The 24,923-nt window shown below is 36.5% G+C and overlaps 1 long non-coding RNA gene and 1 pseudogene across 1 annotated transcript in view; both read left to right on the top strand.

Moving 5' to 3' along the window:
• Positions 1-24,923, top strand: part of LOC119473190 — a 121,511-nt gene that overhangs the window by 27,644 nt on the left and 68,944 nt on the right. The gene's annotated exons all lie outside the window — the stretch shown is intronic.
• On the top strand, positions 12,237-12,329 carry LOC119473195 (annotated as a pseudogene).

Raw genomic sequence — 24,923 nt, 5'->3', positions numbered from 1 at the left:
GTTCAAGGAAATAAAGATTATCTGAGGGAAAATATGAAATGTAAAGAGAATAAAACTGTATTGAAGATTTATGATATTAAAAAGACATTTATGCACCTCTAAAGTGGTTCTGTAAGACCAGTCTTTTGCTGTAGGGTAGATTGGGGTTGTTACTCAAAAGAAATAGATTGCTTTCAATATAGAAAAAGGGCAAAATAACTCTACTTACATTCACTTCCTCCCTCCCTCCTCTCTCCTTTCTTCCCTACTCTCTCTCTCCTTTGAACACTTACTATGTGCTCCCACTGTGGTTAAGTTATACTGGTCATACTATGATAGGAAGAGAGACTACCTGCTCTTATAGAACTTGGAGCCTAGTGGGAAACTGTCATATGCAGACATTAAAACGAGGGCATTGAGGGAATGTCCCTGAATTCTATGCCTCTGTAGATTCTCCAAGTGTATGTGGTTGATATTTTCTCTTTTTTGTCCCATTTTCTTTCTTTCTTTTTCTTTCTTTCTTTTTTTTTTTTGCCATTTAATCTTTTTTTTTTTTTTTTTGAAATAAAGCTATTCTAGTTATTTGTAATTTTTTTGTCTTTTTGATAATAGCCATCCTAGTTGGGGTGAGATGATAACTCATCGTGGTTTCAATTTGCATTTCTCTGATGTTTAGAGCATTTTTTTCATGTATTTTTTGACCATTTGTATGTATGTCTTCTGAGTAATGTCTGCTCGGATTGTTTGCCCATGAAAATTTTTTTCTGTAATGGTTAGGATGTTTGAGTTCCTTGTGTATTCTGAATATGAATTCCCTGCCAGTTGAATGGTTTGCAAATTTTTTTTCCCATTTTTTGGGTTGTCTTTTCAACCTGTTGCTTGTTTCCTTTGCTGTGAAGAAGCTTTTTAGTTTGATACAATCCCATTTGTTTATTTTTGCTTTTGTTGCATGTACTTTGGAGGTTTATTCATAAAATATTTTCCCTGCATTTTCTTCTAACAGTTTTATAGTTTCAGATCATACAAGCAGGTCTTTGATACATTTTGAGTTCATTTTCTTGTAGGACAAGATGCTGGCGTCTAGTTAAATTCTTCTGTGTGTGGGTATTCATTTTCCCCAGAATCATGTATTAAGAGACTGCCTTTTCCTCAATGAGTTTTTTTGGCACCTTTATAAAAAATCAGTTGGATATAGATATATGAATGAATTTCTGGGTTCTCCATCCTGTTTTGTTGGTCTAGGTGTCTGTTTTTATGCCAGTACCATTCTGTTCTGGTTACTACAGCTTTGTAGTATATTTTGAAGCCAGATAGTGTGATGGCTCCAGCTTTGTTCCTTTTGCTCAGGATTGCTTTGGCTATTAGGAATCTTTTGTGGTTCCAAACAAGTTTTAAGATTTTTTTCTTTATTTTTGTGAAGACTGTCATTAACATTTTAATAAGGATTGCATTGTATATGTAGATTGCTTAGAGTGGTCATCTTAATACTATTAATTCTTCTGATCTATGAGCATGGGATATCTTTCTATTTGTATACTATTCACTTACTTTCATCAATGTTTTGTTTTCCTTGCAGATTTCTTTCACATCCTTGGTTAAATTTATTCCTAGGTATTTTGTGTGTATGTGTGTGTGTGTGCGCGCGCGCGCATGTGTGTGTGCGTGCGTGTGTGTGTGTGTGTGTGTATGGGCATAGCTATTGTAAATAAGATTGCTTTGTTGGTTTCTTTTTCAGCTAATTTGTTGTTTGTGCATAGAAATGCTACTGATTTTTGTATGTGGATTTTGCATCTTGCAACTTTACTGAATTTATTAGTTCTAAGAGTTTTTAGGTAGAGTATTTAGGTTTCTCTCTATATAAGAACATGTCATCTGAAAACAGACTGATATCCCCTTTTTGGTTTAGATGCACTTTAGTTCTTTCTTTTGTTTAATTGTTCTGGCAAGGACTTCTAGTTCTATGTTAGATAGGAATGGTGAGATCGGGCTTCCTTGTCTTATTTTACTTCTTAGTAAAAAAGTTTTCAGCTCTTTCAAATTTAGTATGATATTAGCTGTAGGTTTGTAATATATGGCCTTTATCGTGTTGAAGTACTCTCCTTTTATCCCTAATTTATTAAGAACTTTTATAATGAAGGGATGTTGAATTTTATCAAATGCCTTTTCTGCATCTATCAAGATGATCATGTTTTTATCCTTCATTCTGTTGGTATGGTGTTCCACATTTATTGATGTATCACATTTATTGATTTGCATATTTTCAACCATCCTTGCATTCTTGGGATAAATCCCAGTTGATCATGGCATATTATCTTCTTGGTGTATTATTGGATTTGGTTCGCTAGTATTTTGTTGAGGTTTTGTGTGTCTGTGTTGATTAGGAATATTGGCCTGTAGTTTTCTTTTTATGTTGTGCCCTTTTCTGGTTTTGGTATCAGGGGTTATGTTGGCGTCATCAAATGAGCTAGGAAGAGTTTCTTCCATTTCAAATTTTTTGAAATAATTTGAGAAGAATTGATATTAAATCTTTAAAATTTTGGTAGAATTTAGCAGTGAAGTTATCTGGTCTTGGACATTTCTTTGCTGGAAGACCTTTTATTATGAATTCAATCTCATTATTTATTGTTGGTCTGTTCAGGTTTTCCATTTATTCTTGCTTTAATTTTCATATGTTGTATGTGTTGAGGAATTTATTTTGTCTTGATTTTTGAATTTATAAGTGTATAGTTGTTCATAATATTTTTAATAATCATTTTTATTTCTGTGTTATCTGGTGTGACATATTTTCTGTTTCTTATTCTTTTATTTAGATCTTCTTTCTTAAGTCTAGCTAATGGTTTGTCACTTTTGTTTATCTTTTTACAAAGCCAACTTTTTGTTTTGTTGATCTTTTGTGTTTTTTATCTCAATTTTATTTCTGATCTGATATTTCTTTTTATCCTACTAACTGTGGGTTTGGTTTATTCTTGCTTTTATAGTTCTTTGAGATGCAATATTAAGTTGTTTATTTGAAATATTTCTAGTTTTTTAGTGTAGACATTTATCACTATAAACTTGCCTCTTTTTTTTTGAGATAGAGTCTCGTGCTGTCACCCATGTTGGAGTGCAGTAGCATGATCTTGGCTCACTACAACCTTTGACTCCTGGGTTCAAGCAATTCTTGTGCCTCAGACTCCTGAGTAGCTGGGATTATAGGAGCATGCCACCATGCTGGCTAATTTTCATGTATTTTGTAGAAGTGAGGCTTCACTATATTGGCCGGGCCACCATGTAAGATGTAGTTTTGCTCCTCATTCACCTTCTGCCATGGTTGTGAGGCCTCCCCCACCATGTGGAATTGAGTCAATTAAGCCTCTTTCCTTAATAAATAACCCAGTCTCTGGCATTATTACTATTATTTGAGACAGAATCGTGCTCTGTTGCCTAGCTGGGTTAATATTTGTAGTTTTCTTTTTTAATAGAGATGGGATTTCACCATGTTGGCCAGGCTGGTCTTGAACTCCCAACCTCATGTGATCTGCTGGCCTCAGCCTCCCAAAGCGCTGGGGTTATAGGCATGAGCCACCATGCCTGGCCTAAACTTGCCTCTTAATACTGCTTTTGTTTTGTTCCATAGGTGTTGGTATGTTTGGGTTCTATTTGCATTTGTTTCAAGGAATTTTAAAACTTCATCCTTAATTTCCTCATTCACCCAGTGTTCATGCAGGAGACTGTTGTTTAAATGCAATGTATTTGTATAGTTTCAAATGCCCCTCATTGATTTCTAATTTTGTTCTGTTGCAGTTACATAAGATAGTTGATATAATTTCTATTTAAAAAATTGAGACATTGTTCAACTCCCACTTACGAGTGAGAACATGTGGTGTTTGGTTTTCTGTTCTTCTGTTAGTTTGCTGAGAAGGATGGTTTTCAGCTTCATCCATGTCCCTGCAAAGGACATAAACTTGTCCTTTTTATGGCTGCATATTATTCCATGATGTATATGTGTTACATTTTCTTTACCCAGTCTATCATTGATGGGCATTTGGGTTGGTTCCAAGTCTTTACTATTGTGAACAGTGCCACAGGAAACATATGTGTGCATGTGTCTTTATAGTAGAAGGATTTATAATCCTTTGGGTATTTACCCAGTAATGGGATTGCTGGGTCAAATGGTATTTCTGGTTCTAGATCCTTAAGGAATCCCCACACTGTCTTCCACAATGGTTGAACTAATTTACACTTTCATCAACAGTGTAAAAGCATTCCTATTTCTCCACATCTTTTCCAGCATCTGTTGTTTCCTGACTTTTTAGTGATGGCCATTCTAATTGGCATGAGATGGTATTTCAATATGGTTTTGATTTGCATTTCTCTAATGACCAGTGATGTTGAGCTTTTTTTTTTATATGTTTTTTGGCTGCATAAATGCCTTCTTTTAAGAAATGCCTTTTTATATCCTTCACCTACTTTTTGATAGGGTTGTTTGTTTTTTTCTTGTAAATTTGTTTAAGTTATTTGTAGATTCTGAATAGTAGCCCTTTATCAGATGGATAGATTGCAAGAATATTCTCTGATTCTGTAGGTTGTCTGTTCACTCTGATGATATTTTGTTTTGCTGTGCAAAAGGTTTTTTGTTTAATTAAATCCCATTTGTCAATTTTGGCTTTTGTTGCCTTTGCTTTTGGTATTTTAGTTATGAAGTCTTTACCCATGCCTATTTCCTGAATGGTATTGCCTAGGTTTTCTTCTAAGGTTTTTATGGTTTTAGGTCTTATGTTTAAATCTTTAATTCATCTGGAGTTAATTTTTGTGTAAGTGTAGGAAGGGATCCAGTTTCAGTTTTTTGCATATGGCTAGACAGTTTTCCCAACACCATTTATTAAATAGAGAATTTCCCCCCATTGCTTGTTTTTGTCAAAGATCAGATAGCTGTACATGTGTGGTGTTATTTCTGAAGCTTCTGTTCTGTTCTATTGGTCTATATATCTGTTTTGGTACCAGTACCATGCTGCTTTTGTTGCTGTAGCCTTGTAGTATAGTTTCAAGTCAAGTAGCTTGATGCCTCCAGCTTTGTTCTTTTTGCTTAGGATTGTCTTGACTATGTGGGCTCTTTTTTGGTTCCATATAACATTTAAAGTAGTTTTTAAAAATTATATGAAGAAAGTCAATGGTAGCTTGATGGAGATAGCATTGAATCTATAAATTACTTTGGGCAGCATGGCCATTTTCATAATATTGATTCTTCTTATCCAGACCACAGCGTGGGGAATCTCACATACTGGGGCCTATTGGGAGGGGTGGGGCCAGGGGCAGGATAGCATTAGGAGAAATACCTAATGTAGATGATGGATTGATGGGTGCAGCAAACCACCATGGCATGTATACCTATGTAACAAACCTGCATATTCTGCACAGGTACCCCAGAACTTAAAGTGTATATATATAGAAAAAAACAATTTAGAAACAGAAGTTACTATTCTAAAAAGAGTAGGAAGCAATGTGGCTCAAAAAACTCAGTTTAGCTAAATTGTATGACTTGGAAGAAAATTGTCAATGTTCCGGGCTTCAGTCGTTTCATTGTAAGTATAATAAAAACAGTTATTGCTCTCTCTCTGAAAAAAAAATTGAGACTTGTTTCATGTTCTAACATGTGGTCAATCCTGGAGAATGTTCCTTGCACTGATAAGAATAATATGTATTCTGCAGCTGTTGGGTAAAATGATTTGTAAGTGACTATTAGGTCCATTTGCTGTATGGTGCATTTTAAATCCAGTGTTTCTTTTTCTTTTTTTTTTTTTTNGCTGGAGTGCAGTGGCGCGATCTCGGCTCACCGCAACCTCCAGCTCCTGGGTTCAGGCAATTCTCCTGCCTCAGCCTCCTGAGTAGCTGGGACTACAGGCACGCGCCACCACGCCCAGCTAATTTTTTTTGTATTTTTAGTAGAGACGGGGTTTCACCATGTTGACCAGGATGGTCTCGATCTCTTGACCTTGTGATCCACCCGCCTCGACCTCCCAAAGTGCTGGGATTATAGGCGTGAGCCACCGCGCCCGGCCTGTTTCTTTTTTTTGATTATTTGTCTAGATGATCTGTCCAATGCTGACAGTGGAGCATTGAATTCCTCAACCTTTAATATTATTGTATTGGGGTCTATCTGTCCATTTCAATTTAATAACATTTGCTCTATATGTCTGGGTGATCCAGTGTTGGGTGTGGGAATTCATTTAGGGTGGTAGCAAAAATATTAAGGGAAAATTATTAGAGAAAGTTGTGGAATATAGTCCCAAACTCTTTTAGCAGGCTCAAGGGTTTTTTCTATAGTTCTTGGCTGAAGGCAGCCAGAGTCTCTTTGCAGGAGCCAGACAGATTAGGGTGCAGAGATAAAGAATGTGAATAGTTTACCTAACTAACTTGTTTACTCATTAGCCTTTGATCATTCTGAATGGCTCTCTGGGGTGGGTGTGGGGGAGGTTGACCAGGGATATTACTCACTAATGATGTTTGCTTTGGGCATGGGAACCTGTCCTTTAATCTTTAACCTCTAGTGGTGTTGACTCAAGCCTTTGTCAGTTAAACTTACTGAATAAATGTGAGTCTCACTGGCTGGTGGGGGCTGGAGATCACAACTCTCCAGGGAGTTTACAGCACTCTCCAGGGAGTCTGTAAGCATCCGTGAACACCTAGCCTGCTTATTCACTGTATTCTGTGTGTGAGTGAATTTATTCATCTGTCACTGGGTCAGGATCTGCAGGACAGACCCCTGCAAGTGGTGACCCTGACAGTTGGGTGCATATATATTTACATTTGTTATATTTTCTTGATGAATTGGTCCTTTTATTATTATATATTGCCCCTCTGTTTCCTTTTCATACTTTTTAACTTGAACTGTTTTGTCTTTTATGTGTAGTTACTCCTGCTCACCTTTGGTGGAATATCTTTTTCCATCCCTTCACTCTCAATCTATCTGTGTCTTTACCGCTGAGATGAATTTCTTATAGGCAGCATGTAGTTGGGTATTTTTTTTTTTTAAAGAAATCCATTCAGCTCATCAGTATCTTTTAAATGGGAAATTTTGTTCATTTACTTTCAAGGTTATTATTGGTAGGCAAGAACTTATTTGTGTTATTTTACTGTCTCTTTTTCTGGTTGTTTAGTATATTCTTTGTTTCTTCCTCTATTATTGTTAATTTTTGTGGTTGGGTGGTTTTTTGTAGTGATGTTTTGATTTCTTTCTTTTTCTCTTTAGTGTATTGGCTTTCTTGGTGAGTTTTACAGTTTTGTATGTTTCATGATAGTGGTTATTGTCTTTTTACTTCCAGATGTAAGACTCCTTTGAGCATTTCTTGTAAGGTCAGTCTAGTGGTGAAAATATTCCCTTAGTTTTTACTCATCTGAGAATTATTCGATTTCTCCTTCATTTTTGAAAGATAGCTTTGCTGGGTATATTTTTAGCCAGCTGTTTTTTCTTTCAGTATTTGGACTAAAGCATCTCATTCTTTTCCAGCCTGTAAGGTTTCTGCTAAGAAATCCATTGTTAGTCTAATACATATTCCTTTATATGTAACTTGATGCCTTTTTTTTTCTTGCCCTTTTTAGAATTCTTTCTTTGTGTTTGACTTTTGACAATTTGACTATAATATGCCTTAGAAGGGAGCTCCTTGAGCTGCATCTATTTGCAGTTCTTTGAGCTTCCTTGATTTAGATGCCCTTCTCTCTCCCCACAGCTTGGGAAGTCTTCAGCTATTATACTAATTTAGCAAATAAGGTTTTACACCTTTTCCATACTCTTCTTCTTCTGTAACACTCATAATATAAATATCTGTTTACTTACTGATGTCTCATAAATCCTGTAAATTTTCTTTTTTCCTTTTTATTTATATATTTTTTGTCTGCTTGTGTTATTTCAAAAGACTGTCCCCAAATTCAGAAATTCTTTCCTTTGCTTGGTTTAGTCTGTTGTTGAAACTCCTGATTGTATTTAGGCATTTTATTTATTTAAAAAAATCTATCCCATTGTTGAATTTCTCATTCAAAATATGAATTGTTTTCCTGATTTTGTTTAATTGTCTATATTCTCTTTTATTTCAATAAATTTCCTTAAGATTACTGTGTTGAATTCCTTTTCTGACTTCTTGTATATTTTCTTATGATTGGGATCTGTTACTGAAAAATTACTGTGTTCATTTGGAGGTGTCATTTTTTTCTTTTTTTTCTCTTTTATATGTTATTCCAAATGGGAGAAATTGGCCAAAACAAAGGGGCCACAGGCTCCATGTAAGTACGAAACCCAGCGGGGCAGTCATTATATCTTAAAAGCTCCAGAATGATATCCTTTGACTCTGTGTTTCACATCCAGGTTATGGTGATGCAAGAAGTGGGCTCCCACAGAATTGGGCATGTCCATCTCTGTGGCTCTGCAGGGTATAGCCACTGTGACTGCTTTCACAGGATGACATTGAGTGCCTGTGGCTTTTCCAGGTGCATGGTGCAAACTGTCAGTGAATGTACCATTCCATGGTCTGGAGGATGGTGCCCCTCTTTTCACAGCTCCACTAGGCAGTGCCCAAATGGGAACTCTGTGTTTGGGCTCCAACCCCACATTTCCCCTCTGCATTGCCATAGAAGAGGTTCTCTATGAGGGCATCACTCCTGCTACAGACTTTTGTCTGGACAGCTAGGGGTTTTTATACATCCTCTGAAATCTAGATGGAGGTTCCCAGTACTCAACTCTTGTCTTCTATACGCTCACAGGTCCAACACCATGTGGCAGCTGCCAAGGCTTGGGGCTTGCATCCTCTGAAGCAACAGCTGAAGCTGTACTTTTGTCCCTTTTAGCCATGGCTGGAGCTGGAGCAGCTGCAATGCAGGGCCCTATGTCTGGAGGCTGCAAAGAGCAGTGGGGCTCTGGGTTGGCCCAAGAAGCCATTGTGCTCTCCTAGGCCTCTGGGCCTGTGATGGGAGGGGCTACTTTGAAGATCTCTGACATGCCCTGGAGACATTTTCCCATTGTCTTGCTTGTTAATATGCAGCTTCTTGGCTTAAATTTCTCCTCAGAAAATGAGGTTTTCTTTTTCATATGACTGGACTGCAAATTTTCTAAACCTTTGTGCTCTGCTTCCCTTTTAAACATAAGTTCCAATTTTAAACCATCTCTTTATGAACACATATAACTGAATGCTTTCAGAATAAGCCAGAATTGGCCTCTTGTATACTTTGCTGCTTGAAATTTTTTCTGCCATATACTCTAAATCATCTCTCTCAAGTTCAAATTTTCACACATCTCTAGGGCAGAGGCAAAATGCTGCCAGTCTCTTCACTAAAGCATAGCAAGAGTGACTTTTGCTACAGTTCATCTCCATTTGAGACCATCTCGGACTGGATTTCATTGTCCATATCACTATCAGCATTTTGATCAAAACCATTCAACAAGCCACTAGGGAATTCCAAACTTTCCCACATTTTCCTGTCCTCTTCTGAGCCTTCCAAACTATTCCAACTTCTGCCCATTACTGGTTGCAAAGTCACTTCCCCATTTTCAAGTATCTTTATAGCAGTACCCCACTCCACGTATTAGTTCATTTTTACACTACTATAAAGGTACTACCTGAGACTGGGTAATTTATAAACAAAAGAGGTTTAACTGATGTGTAGTTCCTCCTGGCTTGGGAGGCTTCAGGAAACTTACAATCATGGCAGAAGGTGAAGGAGAAGCAAGAACCTTCTTCACAAGGTGACAGGAGATAGAGAGGGTGAGGAGGGAAATGCCAAACACTTTTAAAGCATCAGCTCTCATGAGAATTTCCTCTTTATCACGTGAACAGCATGGAAGGAAACTTTCCCTGTGATCCAATCACCTCCCACCTGGTTACTCTCTCAATACATGTGGATTGTAATTTGAGATAAGATTTGGGTGGGGACTCAGAGCCAAATCATATCAGGCACTTTGATTTTATGCTTCTTTCCTTTCGCCTGGAACTCATACAAGGTGTGGAGCTTTCTTCTTCTGACCTGTGGTGACAAACATATATTAAGGATCACTGATCATAAAGATGGCATGAACTTGAGTTTCTGATGGCGTTATGCGGCTTCTTTCTCAGCTCTGCACTAACTACTGACTTTTCATACATCAGAAAAATAAAACCCCAAATGTGTGACTAGCAGCTGAATTCAATTCCTAACTTATAAGAGTTGTGGGGTCAGGGAAGTGTTTCTAAAGCCACAACACAATTGTGAGTGACTGTCAATTATTAACTAACAGTACCTCTCAATTGTTAGTGTGCATACGAATTATAAGGGGACCTTGTTAAAATACAAATTCTGATTCAGTAGGTGTGGAATGGTGTCTGAGACCCTGCATTTCTAATCATTCTCATGTGATGCTGTTGCTGCTGGTTTGGGAAACCACTTTGAATAGTAGCGAGGATCTAGAACACCACTATTCTTCCAGCTGAACCACCGAATGATATCAATTTCCTAATTGTAAATTTACCCTATTTTCTTGTACCTTAGCTACTTGAAACTTACCTGCTTTGTTTACTGCATCGTTCTATCATATGTAATTGTCATAACACAAAGCAAAAAGAGTTGAAAGAGTAGATCTATCTACTAAAATAAGGACATTTCCAACACCAACTGCAAATCTATAAGGGCCAATTTCAAAGCAAAACAATAGGCAGCTTGCATTCCAAGGTTAATGAAAAGGAAGCTTAAGTGCCTCTCTGTAATGTAGTTCTCTGCATAGCCTCATTGTGCACATCCTCTTGAGACAGTAATAGAGGTCTTGGAGCTAGGGTTTTTACTGCATGTCTGCCTTGGGAATATTCAACTTTCCTTTGCTCAGTTATATTGAGGACATGCTCTGAATGAGCAGCTAAAGTAATTTCCACTTTTATGATTGCTGGCTACTTATCTGAATATTCCTGTTGCTCTTCTGGAAGTAATGGGCATTTTGAGAGGAAGTAGAGACCAATATCTGCCAGAAGCATTAGACAATTAGGAAGAAAGAGGTGTCCAAGGAAATCCAGGATTCTGATCTTCTGATATTTCCTTCCTGTGTCTAAAATGAATGTTACATCCCAGCTGGTCTTACCTGATCACCATTGCCTGAACACAAATGACCCATTCCCACCTCCATACCTTAGCTCATACTGTTTATTCACTCTCACCCACTAACTTCCCCTACCAGTAATCATTGCTATACAGTGTGGGTACTACTTATTATATCAGGCTCTGTGTTATATGCAGAACGCAATTTAACTCTCAAGCAATTTTACAAAATAGGTATTATGGACTGCATTTTTATGTCCTTCCTCAATTCATATGTTGAAACACTAACCCCCAATGGGGATGCTATTAGGAGTTGGAGACTTGGGAGGTGATTAGGGTTAGATGAGATCATGAGGGTGGTGTCCCAACTTTTACTCCCTAGGCTTGAGCAGCAGTTAGAGACTTAGCAACAAGTAAATCCACAACATATTTCAAATGCTGCAATCCTTTGGATCACTAGGACCTCCTTTGATTTTTCATTGAAAGTCATCATTCTATGCCAGTCAATACAAGCACTGAAAGTTGAAATGGAGAAAAACCTGATAAAACGTATGTTTTAGATTTGTCTGAGATACATACTTATCTCCAAAAGCTACGTTTTCACTTCCTTTCTTCCTTGAAAGCCAAATGGTTCCATTATTTTTGATATGTTCAGAGCCAGTAGAATCATGTTTGGTTCTCTAGCCAGTGTTTGGACATAAAACTTTCAAATAAAGTTTCTGTAGCGGTAAAGGAAGATATTGAAGCTCTGAAACTGTGCAACATTTTCAAATGAATGAGTCTGACTAATGAAATTTGGTGCATAGTTTAAACAAAATTAATGAAATAATGGTGGGAGAGGATATTAGATATATTTTTGGTAAGTAACAAAACTAGTGATAATTTTTTTAATGCAAGACATGTAAACATGAGGAAAAGGAGAATATTCTTTGTCTTAATTTTTTGCTCCAAATAAAAAACTATTTTGTCATTTTCCCTAAAATATAAACAATCATTTTTGTTCTAATTGGATAAACAACTTTATGGAAATTTATATAAAAGCACAGAAATATAAATTTCACTGCTTAAAAATAACATCTTTGTTAGTTTATTATTACTAAGTTTATGATCATAATGGAAATGTCAAAGGATGCAGACTGACAGAAAAAAACTACATTTTGGTGCATATACTTTCAGACGTTTCACTGTAATACTATTTTGTTGCTGATTTGTTTTACTTTTACATGTTGATCCTTTTGTAGTTCATAAGTGTGATGCTTGGATCTTCCCATTCATGTGTGAGATGTGTCTCACTCAAACGTCGGCACATTACCCATGTGGAAAAAAAAGCCTTTAACATGTGAATAAGTACCTATCTACAACATACTTTTAATAGACCATACAGCATTTCATTATGTGGGTGTGCCTTAACTTACCACTTTTGCTGGATGTTTAGGTTGTTAGCAATTTTGCTGTTTTATATTGTGCTATAATGACAATTAGTATAACATATTTATTTGCATTTTAATATTTATTTTTATGTAGCTACATCTAACATTATTTCCTTAGTATGTTGATGTAGAGTTACTGAGTTGAAGATAAGAAACACCATTAGAATTATTTCCTTAAAAAATAGATGTGGGCCATGGAATACCGTACACCCATACAAAAGGATGAATTCATGTCTTTTTCAGGGACATAGATGTAACCGGAAACCATAATTCTCAGCAAACTAACACAGGAATAGAAAACCAAACACTGCATGTTCTCACTCATAAGTGGGAGCTGAACAATGAGAACACATGGACATAGGGAGGGGAACATCACACACTGGGGCCTGTTGGAGGGTGAGGGGCTGGGGAAGGATAACATTAGGAGAAATACCTAAAGTAGATGACGGTTGAAGGGGGCAGGAAACCACCATGGCATGTGTATACCTATGTAGCAAGCCAGCACATCTCCACATGTACCCCAGAACTTAAAGTGTAATTGAAAAAAAGTAATATTTCCATTAAACTGTGTGTGAGCTCATTGGGAGCAGGTTACTATCTTATTGATCTCTGTATTTTTAATCTGATTAAAAAATACATGATATAAGATGGACATTCAATAACAATTTATTGAATAAATGAATCTAATAAAATACATTACTCCCAAAAAATAGGTGTGGAATTTTAGATCAAAAGTCAAGTACATTATCCTGACTTCTGAAATATATCACCAATTACTCTCCCAAAACTTTTTTGGCTCATGAATGCTTTCATTTTTCTGAAAGCTTACCTACTCTAGGTATTATTTTTGCATAACTAAACCAAGATTTTTAAAAACCAGATTCTTTAAATGGAGGTTAGAATGACAGAAAAAGTAAATAATGATAAATTATAATGACAAGAAGTTTCTCATTTGAGCTACTTTAGACTGTCTATACCTTCATTCAAATCCAACTCTCATTATACATCATTAAATCAAGCCAGGATCTGATTATATGTATGATTTTGTCAGGTTGTAGCATTTAGAAAAATGTTTGGTTACCTTGTTATTTTGAAATATGGTGAATACCATAAAGCAATGAATTTTGCTTCCATGTCTTCTATTTATATATTTTCCCATTGTGACAGGTAAAATATTAGAATTTAATAATTTCTCATTGTTTTGCCTTTGAGTTAGGAATAAGTCATTTTAAACATTTTTCAGCAAATTTGATCTTTCAATGTAAAGTATGATGTATTTATGACCTACTGCTACCTTATGATTACCACAAACTTGGCTACTTAAACCATTCAAATTTATTATCTCACAGTTCTTTAACTCAGAATTCTGGTGAGCTTAGCTGTTCTCTCTGGCCTGAGTTTTATAGGCTGAAATCAAGTTGTTGGCAAGCTGGATTAGTATTCAAAGGCTGTGAGGGAGAATCTTCTTCCAACCTCATTCAGGTTGGCTGTTGGAATCCAGGTATTTGGGCTTCAGAGGTGAAGTCTCTGTTTCCTTGCAGGCTGTGAATGAACAGCTTCTCTTAGGGACGTAAGATCGCCTGAATTCCTCCATCTCCAGATAAGCTAGTGTGCTTTGAGTCATTCTCACACTTGGAATCTCTTTCACTTCTCCTTCTTCTGCACCACTTCTGCCTGCAGCTAGAGAAAGTTCTCTGCTTTTAAGGGCTCATGTGATTAGAATGTGCCCACCTTGGTAATAGAAGCTACAATTCCTATTTTAAGGCCTATAACCTTAATTACATATTCCAAGACCCTTTTGCCACACAAGGTAACATATTTATTGGTCTCAGGGTTTGGGGTATGAATATCTTTGGAGGGCTATTCTGCCATCCTCACTGTATAAAACCTCTGTTATGTGACCTGTCTACCACATTCCTCAATTCTAAATGAGGAATATGACGTTATTGTCTTTTGGAGCTGAGGGAAAGACTTTACAAATATCCATTATAAGAATTACTTATTATTTATTTATAAATGAACATATCCAAATGTATTAAAAATAGAGTGAACAGTATAAAGTATTCTGCATACTCATAACCTGTATGAGTCAGTTGTCACACTGCTGTGAAGAAATACCCAAGACTGGATAATTAATAAAGAAAAGAAGTTTAATTAATTCACAGTTCCACATGGCTGGGGAGGCCTCAGGATATTTAGAATCATGGAGAACACAGGAGAAGTTGGCATGTTATTCATAAGGCAGCAGGAAGGAGTGAGTTCAAGCAGGGGAAATGCCAGACACTCATAATACCATCAGATCTCATGAGATCCACTCACTATCACAAGAACAGCATGGGGGAAACTGCCCCCATGTTCCAAATACCTCCACCTGGTCCCACCTTTCACATGTGGGGATTATTGGAATTACGATTCAAGATGAGATACAGCCAAACCATTATCACCCAACTTCTAACAATTATGAACAATCTGCCAATCTTAATATATCTATTTGTTCACAGCCTGCTTTTTTGTTTTGGTGTATTTTCAGATGGAAGAAAATATTTTTATCTGTGAAGACTAATTAGACTTTGTATTTTATTGAAATTTAATATACCAATAAAAGAACAGAAGGATAATAATTTAACAAAGTGAAAATAATACTAGTGCTTTTCTTTTGTTTAATGGATGGAAAATAATCTTTGAGATATTAAAATCTTGCCTGACTTACACAATTCAACATTATGATTCATTGACATTTTACATTAATGATCTCACAACATATAATTTCTTAATTTCATTCTTGGGCTGATCTCAAGGGAAAGTTGAAAGTAAGGGAATGGACTCCTTGACTCACTCCTGGCACATATTAATCTATTTTCTGTGTCTGTATTTTATCTATTCTGGATGTTTTATGTGAATAGAATAATACAATAGGTTGTTTAACTTAGCAAAGTATTTTTAGGGTTCATCCATGTTGTAGCAGGTATTAATACTTCATTTTTCTGTCACTAAGTAAGAATCCACTGGGCAAATACACCACATTTTATTTGTCCATTTATCAGTTGATGGACAGTTAAAATTTTTCCACTTTTTTGCTATTATGAATAATGTTGCAGTAAACACATACAAATTTTTGAATATACATTTGGTTTTGTTTCTCTTGACATATTCCTGGGAGTAGAATTATTGAGTCATATAGTAGCTTATCTGATTAACCTTTTGAAGAACTGCCAAACTAATTTTTAAAGTGGTTGCACCCTTTTACAGTTCCTCCTGCAACATATCAGGGTAATCTATACATTTTTTAAGGTGACAATGTGTATCTATGCCATGGCTTTATATATAATGGACAACTACTGAATATTGTTGAATGAACCAATGAATGACATCAATGAGAAGTTAAATTCTAATATATAATCTTCTTAAAAGTTAATATTCAATATACACAAAATAAGTACTTAATATACTGAGTTCTACAAATACATGACAAGTGTGCTTTTCTGTAGTAAATCTGAAATATCAGTAATAGCTGCCTGTATCAGTCTGTTCTCATGCTGCTATGAAAAAATACCTGAGATTGGGTAATTTATAAAGGGAAGAGGTTTAGTTGACTGATAGTTCAGCATGGCTGGGAAGGCCTCAGGAAACTTACAATCATGGCAGAAGGGGAAGCAAACACATCCTTCTTCACATGGTGGCAGGAAAGAAATGTGCAGAGCAAAGTGGGGAAATGCCCCTTATACAACCATCAGATCTCATGAGAATTCACTCACTATCATGAGAACAGCATGGGGGAATCACCCCCATGAACTAATCACCTCCCATGTGGTCCCTCCCACAACATTGGGGATTACAATTTGGACTACAATTCAAGATGAGATTTTGGGTGGGGACACAGCTAAACATACTACTGCCTATCTTTGCTTGGGCTGCTGTAACAAAATACCCTACATTGGGTAGCTTAGAAACAACATGTAGGCAAACCCAGAGAAAAACTCTGTGTAAAATAATAAAAATACTGTCTAATTAGTGGAGTTTCCTGTGTGACCAGTCATTTTGTTTGGTATTTTGATCTTTCTCCTCAGGCAGCTGTGCCTGATGATCATTGTTTGACCACTCATAATTAAGAGAAGAGGACTGGCTTGCTAGTATAGTTCCACCTTCCTGGTGCAGTGGTGATGTGATGGCAAACTCTGTGTGTGTGTGGTAGAGTTGAGTGGGAACTGACACGCCTCACTTCAGGATGAAAAGGAGCAGGCTGCCATGCTGTAGGTCTCAAAATTCCAGATGCGGAGAGGTTTACTGTGGGCATCAATATTCACCTTCAAAACATGCTTACCTAGACATTCAGTTTATAAAGAAAAGGCTTTTTTTTTGTTGTTTGTTTCATTTTTACCTAGGAGATAAAAGCACATGACTCAGAATGGGGTGGAAGAAGCTGATGAATGTTGCCACGTGGGTTAGTATTCTTTCTAGAACACCTGTACTGTAATCAGTGTACCTTTTTCTTGCTTCTTATGAAACTAAAACTGAATCCCTGGGATGCCATAGGGATAATGGTCATTTAATTGTCTTCTAAATTGGCATATTTTGAGAGGAATGGGGGGCTTCTGTTAATTATTCTAGAAAAATAAGTTAAAGACTGCCCTAGAAAATAATGATACAAGATGTTTCACCTATATGATGGGCTTTTAACTTTTCAAATACTTAGCAATTTACTCAAACTTTTCCTGCCTGTTTTATTAACCCACTTACATTTATTTTTGATCTTTCAGAAATATGTTGACATTTCTTATTTGTTAGTAAAGTATGCACACACACCTTCATTTCCCTACCACATTATCTTTTTTATATGACTTTGTTCTATTTTATACTTGTATCCTTTTTTTTAATCAGTAGGGTTTTGTGAGGTATCAGAGAAAAATATGTGTGCAAAATTACATCTATAATTGACAGAATTTTAAAGAAAATGAGTTTAACTTTGGCATTTGTGGATTTAATTGATGCCACCAGTGAGGCTGCATTAATTATGATTTATGATAAAATTAGGGTGTGACAAAAGTGAATACTCATTAAATATACCATGTTGATAGTTAGAATCAGAATATACACTCTCTAGGTAGAGAAAAAGACTTTAAGCAAGGTGAAAGCAATTGTATAGCATTTGTATAAAAATTAATTTTGCTAATATAACCAAATTGGGCATGAGATCAGTACCAAATAATGAATAGTCTGAGTTGCAAAACATTTTAAAAGAAATGCAAATTTTAAGCTTTTACACGTGCCCTTCATTGCTGTCTGAGATCATTTGGATAGCAGAGGAAAAGACATTTCAGGAAAAGGGTATATGAAATGCAATACCCTGAGCACGGGGCTTGCCTGCACTGTTCAAAGAACAGTGATGAGTGATGAGGTCAATTTAGTCAAAGTGAAATGAATAAGGAAGGAGGGAGGTGGGAAGGTAGTCAGAGAAGCAATGGGGCCAGCTCATGTAGGTCCTGGTATACCATGATAAGGACTCTTAGTTTTCATTCCGAGTGAGATGGAAAGCCATTGAAAGGTTGTGAATAGAGCAGTGAGATTATGTTTTCATGGAATCTCTACATCTGCTTTTCGGAGAATATGCTGAAACTGGACAAACTTAAGAAACAGTAGGTCAGGTAGGAGGTAATTGCAATAATACAACTAAAAATTATTATGTCTTGGACCAAGTTGATGTTTTGTGATGAACAACCAAATTCTGGATCTATTTTGAAGATAGAGAAAGTAGGGTGCACTGAGAAATTTTGTGTAGATAAGGAAAGACATACAGAATGGTGCCCAGATTTACATGTTCTAGTTATATATGAGCTGTATGAGGACAGGAGCCATATATGCTTGTTCAGTATTTTATCCTTTTCTATTATCTAGTTCATGGACAGCAATAAGTACTGAATGAATGAACAAAACATTCATGTAGGACACTGTATCAAAATTTGTGTATAAAGCAGAGAGTCCCTCTTTTCTAGGCTACCAAATTCTTGATCTTTCTGAAAGTCTTTTTTCTCAGGTAGGGATGGAAGATGTATGGATTCTTCCTTTTTGGGTCCAGGGGTTTCTTCCAAATGTTCTTCTGTCATTCTCACACTGGTGGCTCTTGCCCTACAGGGCAGTAGTTGGTTATTCTTTACCTTTTTAGATCATGCAGGGAAAGGTGTTGTGTAGACCAGCTTCCTCTGTTTCCTCCAAGACACAGACCACTCAAAGTGCATGTTCATTCTCAGAGAGGAAGAGAGGCCATATCCCATTTTCTCAGAATCTGACGCATTTTCCCACTTGTTTTTTGTCTTTTTATTTTGAAAGAATGACTTTTGACCTCTCAAGGAAACTCTCATAACATGAGTCTTCAGAGCCCTTGATTTGGCACCACCTGTAGCACAGAGCATCCCAATCAAGGGCATGAGTCATTTTAATCCTTTTACTCTGGTAATTTTCTGTTATGGGTAGAACACAATTATTTCCTTGGTGGTGCCTAGAAACAGTGTATGTTGACCTAGTTACAAACGTTCTTTACATAGAACAATACTATACAGTGTGGAAAAATCTATTTGAACATATTTTAGAGTAAAATGATATAATAAAAAATAAAACTCAAAATTCTACTTTCAAAGTTTTTGCCACAGGGAAAGATGACTAATCCAATTAATAAAGCTCATGATTATCAATAAAAAAGTATATAAAGGATAACAGAATAAAGTTTTGAGTTTTAGTTTTCAAAAGCTCATTTATCCTTGTGACAGATTTTAAAGTTCTTGGAGTGATGGTGATGAAAAATATGTCAGAATGCCCTAGAAATTAAGTGTATCACTCTAGCAACTGAGAGAGGTAATTGTGAATTTTGAAGAGAAAAAAGCAAAAGAGGAAAGAGAAAAAGTTGTTACCTTCAGAATAACCGAGCCATTGAAAATATGTCTCTAACTGTTAAGTTGATTGGATTGCTGTGAAAATGTCAAGCATCTCTGTGCTAATTGCTTAGAACATCCTTCTATTTACTACTTTAAAAAAAGTAATAAAATGTAAAAAAGTACCTTAGATCTAGATTTTTGAATCTACACAAGTATGTTCATTTTAGACTTTACAATGGTAAATGTGTAAAGCATGTTTCAAATTTTTCAGTTAATTCCTTTATAAAAGCGACCTTTATTCAAGGAATCTCTAGTGAGGGTGAGGTTATCATAGACTTTTCTTGCTAATTTGGGGTTGCAAATTTCTAACCAACTTTCTACAAAAATGTGATATGAGACAAATATGAGAAATAAATGACATTTCTTTTCCTCTGTGGGATCCCATGCTTCATAAGAAACACTTGAAGAGTTTCTCTATTCCAGTTTAGGAAAATGTTTTGGGGCAACAGCTTAAAAGCAACACTTATGTGATTTTTAAAGCAATCTTTGATGAAATCTAAGAAAATGAGGCATTTGTATTAGACTAAAATGTTTCTCAAACTTTATCACAGCTAATCAAACTTAGAGTCAAATAAGATACAGGCTGAATAAAAGTTTCCACATAGAACAAAATCTTTTCTTGTTGTTAAATTTGACTTAATGGCACATTTTAATATTTTTTTCTCACTTTCCTACTTTGTTACATTCTATTCTCAAGCCTTTGGGTTGCTCCTTATTCTTAAATTCATACATGCCATGTATTGTGCTATAATTCATTCTTGGATGATGACTATATTGACTACATTACAGAATGATTTGAAAAAAATAATTGTTCTTTTTTCTCATTCATTGTCATTAAACCAATCAAAAGCATTAGGCTTGTCATGGGGTCTCTGACTGTTTTAGTCTCATAGGGCAGTCATAACAAAATACCATAGGCTGGTTGACTTGAACAAGAGAAATTTACTTTCTCACAGTTTGGAAGCTGTGAAGTCCAAGATCAAGGTGCTAGCCAGTTGAGATCCTGGTGAGAGCCTGCTTCCTCACTTGCAGATGGCCGCCTTCTCCCTATGTGCTCACATCGCCTCTCTTCAGGTGCATGTGCTTGGAGAGAAGGAGAGAGGTTTCTCTCTCTCTTCCTCTTCATATAAGCCACTGTACTATCAGATTAGGACCCCACCCTTATGACCTTATTTAACCTTAATTACCTCCTAAAGACCCTATCTCCAGATACAGTCACATAAGGCATTAGGGCTCCAACATACGAATTTTGGGCTTCAACATATGAATTCAACATGTGAATTGAACACAATTCAGCTCATTGCACTGATATGTCCACAGATCTGTGTCAGTATTTCCAGTGGTTTATCATGCTGATGGTGTTTCAGTTTCTGCAATCAACATTTACAGACTGTACTGACACTTTGCCAGATTCGGGGCATATACTCTGTACCTGACACTATGCTAGATTTGGGGCATTATAAGAATATGTAAAAGAGATTGCTGATTTTAAGTTTATAGTCTGATAGTCAAGGTTGAATGTATATATCCACAAACGTCATTAATAGTTCTGAAATAAGTAGTATCAAATAGGCTAAAAGTAAGATCACAGTTAATACACTTTTAAAATCCACTCTGATATGAATACCACTATTAGACCTTTCCAAGGCTGTCTTGTGGTTAATTTCTTAAGTTAGGTAGTAAAAGTTCAGGAGATACCTGGAGTATATAAGCATTGAGCCTAGCTCTGTTCTGCCAGCTTCCTTGGTATTATTGTGACTACTACGTTTTAAAACTGTTTCTATGTGTGTTTGCTCTTTTGTTTATTTTAGTCGGTGGACCCACCTTTTCCTTTTTACACTGGTGTGTCGATGGCCTTTTCTTGTAATAACAGTTGACATAATTCTGTTGAACTGAAAGAAAACACTACCAAGAAAAAAAAAAAAAGAAAACACTACTAAGGAAAACACTAGATTTTTCCAACTTTCCTAGACCTCTGTCTGGAGGAATGTAGAGAAAGAGATACCAGTGTACAGCCAAATATTTCAGGCTTTCAGCCATTCTTCTCTTTCTTTGGGATTGACATCATTGCCCTTACACTATTCTTATACTGAATTGAAATTACAATACATATTTTTTTGCCTGTCTAATTGGCAATGTTCAAACCAGCAATAATAATAACCATTGCTGGCTAATTGTCAAATATATGAGGATTCCCTTACTTTTATGAGAGAAGCGTGAATTCCTCAATTTGTTTTGGAAAATAAATCTAGCAGCAACTATATGAATAAAACATCTATACATTATATAGCAATTTAAATTATTGAATTCTAACATATTAAAATCACACTTGATAAATAACATATATAGACAATACTATTTGTATAATTGTAGTGACAATAAATCATAAACTGTCTGAACATCCATCAATGAGTAACTGATTAAATCATGGCGCTTGTGCATGTTCATGCACATACACAGGCAACAGAAAATGATGCAGCTCTTAAGGAGAGTTATATTTATTTGTATTGGGACATATAAATGGTCCCAAATGGGAGGGATGCTCACAATACAGAGAGAGATTTAGAAAAGCAAAATCAGAGTAAAATGAATAATACCAATACATTTAAACAGTCAAAACCTAAAAATATGGGACTGAGTGCAGTGGCTCACACCTGTAATCCCAGCACTTTGGGAGGCCAAGTCAGGCAGATCACTTGAGGTCAAGAGTTTGAGACCAGCCTGACCAACATGGTGAAACCCTGTCTCTACTAAAAATATGAAAATTAGCAGGGTGTGTTGGCACCTGCTTGTAGTCCCAGCTACTCTGGAGGCAGAGGTTGCAGTGAGCTGAGATTGTGCCCCTGGGGTTTCTTCAGCCTGGGTGGCAGACTGAGACTCTATCTCAAAACAACAAACAAACAAAAAACATCCCAAAACAGTTTATGTGCTTGACCAAAGAGAAAATAGGGTCAAGTACATACCCAGTTCTTCACATTTTTAAACTAAGGGAGGTATGGGAGGATTTTTGACTTTTTACTCATTTGTATATTCACTTATTATATCAGAAATGGAAAGACACAGAGAAGAAAAGGAGAGGTAGAACACCATTTTGTTGTTGAATGTTGGGTGAGAGAAAGGCTGGACACCAATATGACAGCAAGATTCATTTCACTCCCCTAAATAGAAACCAGTGACTGTCTCTGATTTTTTGAACACAGAGATTTGGAGGAGGATGGTGACTGAGGAGAAAGAAAATATGGGCCAAGTCATGTGCAGTTGTTGACAGGCCCCTCTCCTGTACAGTTGTCTTTTATGTTGCTAGGGCACCTCTCTCCCTAATTATGTTCAGGGGAAGTTCTGCCCATATTTGTGCCAAGTTCCTAAGGGGGGCAGGATGAGGCAGTAAAGGATATTGATGAAAGAGGGTGCATCTACTCCAGGTATCAACAGAAACTTTCAGATGAGCCAAGAAATTCACCAGATGTTCAGGCTTCCCTTGCTTCCTCCATCCACAGAACCAAGCACCAATTTGCATGTGGGGGTGTCACTGTCCCAAGATTTTCTAGGAGAAGAATATGGTGGGATGATATTTGAGGTTTTTAATCTATACTTTTTATTTTATCTAAACATATTTTTCTTTGCCTGTTCCTCCTCATTCAGGAAGGTAACCGGCCCTAGGAAGTGTGAGACAGGTAATGTTTTTGTCTGTTAATTTTGAGTTACTGAAATCTGAAGAAGTCAAACAACGTACCCAGAAAAGGAAAACTTGAGGATTTGTGAGCCTAGATGACATGTCTTGGCCAGAGATAGGATGGGAGGTGAATTTTCCGAGATAGAAAGAGATCCCCATGGGGATAGGGAACTGTAGGGAAGAGGAGAGGAATGTCAGTGGGAGCAGGTAGATCGAGTCAGTGACCTTATTTTCAACTCCATGAAGACAGGGATGGAAAGATCCTAAACAGAAAGTGGATGCTTAGTATTGAGGCAGATGAAACTAAGAGGAGCCATTTTCCCAACGACAGACATTTTGGAATTACAAAAAAATGCTGCAGGGAGCATACTCGTATCCCTGTGCTAGTGTTTCTGGATTTTATACTTTAGAAGTTGTCTTGCTGAGTCCTGAAGTTCCAACTTTGCTAGGTATTGCAAAAATGCTTTCCAAATCATACCAGTGTACTCTTTCAACCTCATATTTTTCTTCACAAATGTATGCTACACTGCCTATAGTAAAATGTCAATATTCATTAATTATCAGTAATTAACATTAAGAATTTGTAAGTTTCCTGTCTCCCCTACTTCCTTACCACTACTTGTCATTGCCAGACTTTTGAAAAATTTCCAGTCTGATGGACATGAAAGAGTATCTTGTCTTAATTTGCATGTTTCTATTACCAGCAAGTGACAGCTTTTTTCCACATATCTTTGTTGGCCATATGGAACTTCTCTTCTGTGAACTGAAGGTTTATGTTTATCTATTTACTGGACTTTTTAAGTTTCCTCATTTATAGGAATTTTTAAATATTCTGTATTGCAACTATTTTTCAACTGCCTTATAAATATCTTCTGGTGGTTGCCTTTTAACTTGATTAATAGTGTTGAATATATAAAAATTTCAAATAGTAATATCATTAATTTTATTACTTGTTTTAGTTTGTACATAATGGTTTTCTCTGTTATTTCTTTATTTCAACCGACTCAATTTTTTAAAAATTGTACTTTAAGTTCTGATATACATGTGCAGATCTTGCAGGATTGTTGCATAGGTACACACATGCCACGGTGATTTGCTATCTCCATCCCCCTGTCGCTTACAGCAGGCATTTCTCCCAGTGTTATCCCTCCCAACCTCCCTGACCACCACTGTCCCTCCCCTAGCCCCACACCCCCCAACATACCCCAGTGTGTGATGTTCCCCTCCCTGTGCCCATGTATTCTAATTGTTCAACACCCACTTATGAGTAAGAACATGAAGTGTTTGGTTTTCTGTTCTTGTGTCAGTTTGCTGAGAATTATGGTTTCTAGATTCATCCATGTCCCTATAAAGGACACAAACTCATCGTTTTTTATGGATGCATAGTATTCCATGGTGTCTATGTGCCATATTTTCTTTATCGAGTCTATCATTGATGGGCATTTGGATTGCTTCTAGGCCTTTACTATTGTAAACAGTGCCACAATGAACATAGGGGTGCATGTGTCTTTGTATAGAACGATTTATAATCCTTTGGGCATATACCCAGTAATGAGATTGCTGGATCAAATGGAATTTCTATTTCTAGGTCCTTGAGGAATCACCACACCGTCTTCCACAATGGGTGAACTAATTTACAGTCCCACCAACAGTGCTAAAGTGTTCCTATTTCTCCACATCCTCTCCAGCATCTGTTGTCTCCAGAGCTTTTAATGATCACCATTCTAACTGGCATGAGATGGTATCTCAATGTGGTTTTGATTTGCATTTCTCTAATGAACAGTGATAATGAGCATTTTTTCATATGTTTGTTGGCCTCATATATGTCTTCTTTTGAAAAGTGTCTCTTCATATCCTTTGCCCACTTTTGAATGGGTTTTTTTTTTT

This window comes from Cebus imitator, unplaced genomic scaffold, assembly GCF_001604975.1.
Source record: "Cebus imitator isolate Cc_AM_T3 unplaced genomic scaffold, Cebus_imitator-1.0 Scaffold138, whole genome shotgun sequence".
Taxonomy (NCBI): domain Eukaryota; kingdom Metazoa; phylum Chordata; class Mammalia; order Primates; family Cebidae; genus Cebus; species Cebus imitator.
This window is presented reverse-complemented; position numbering and strand designations above follow the sequence as displayed.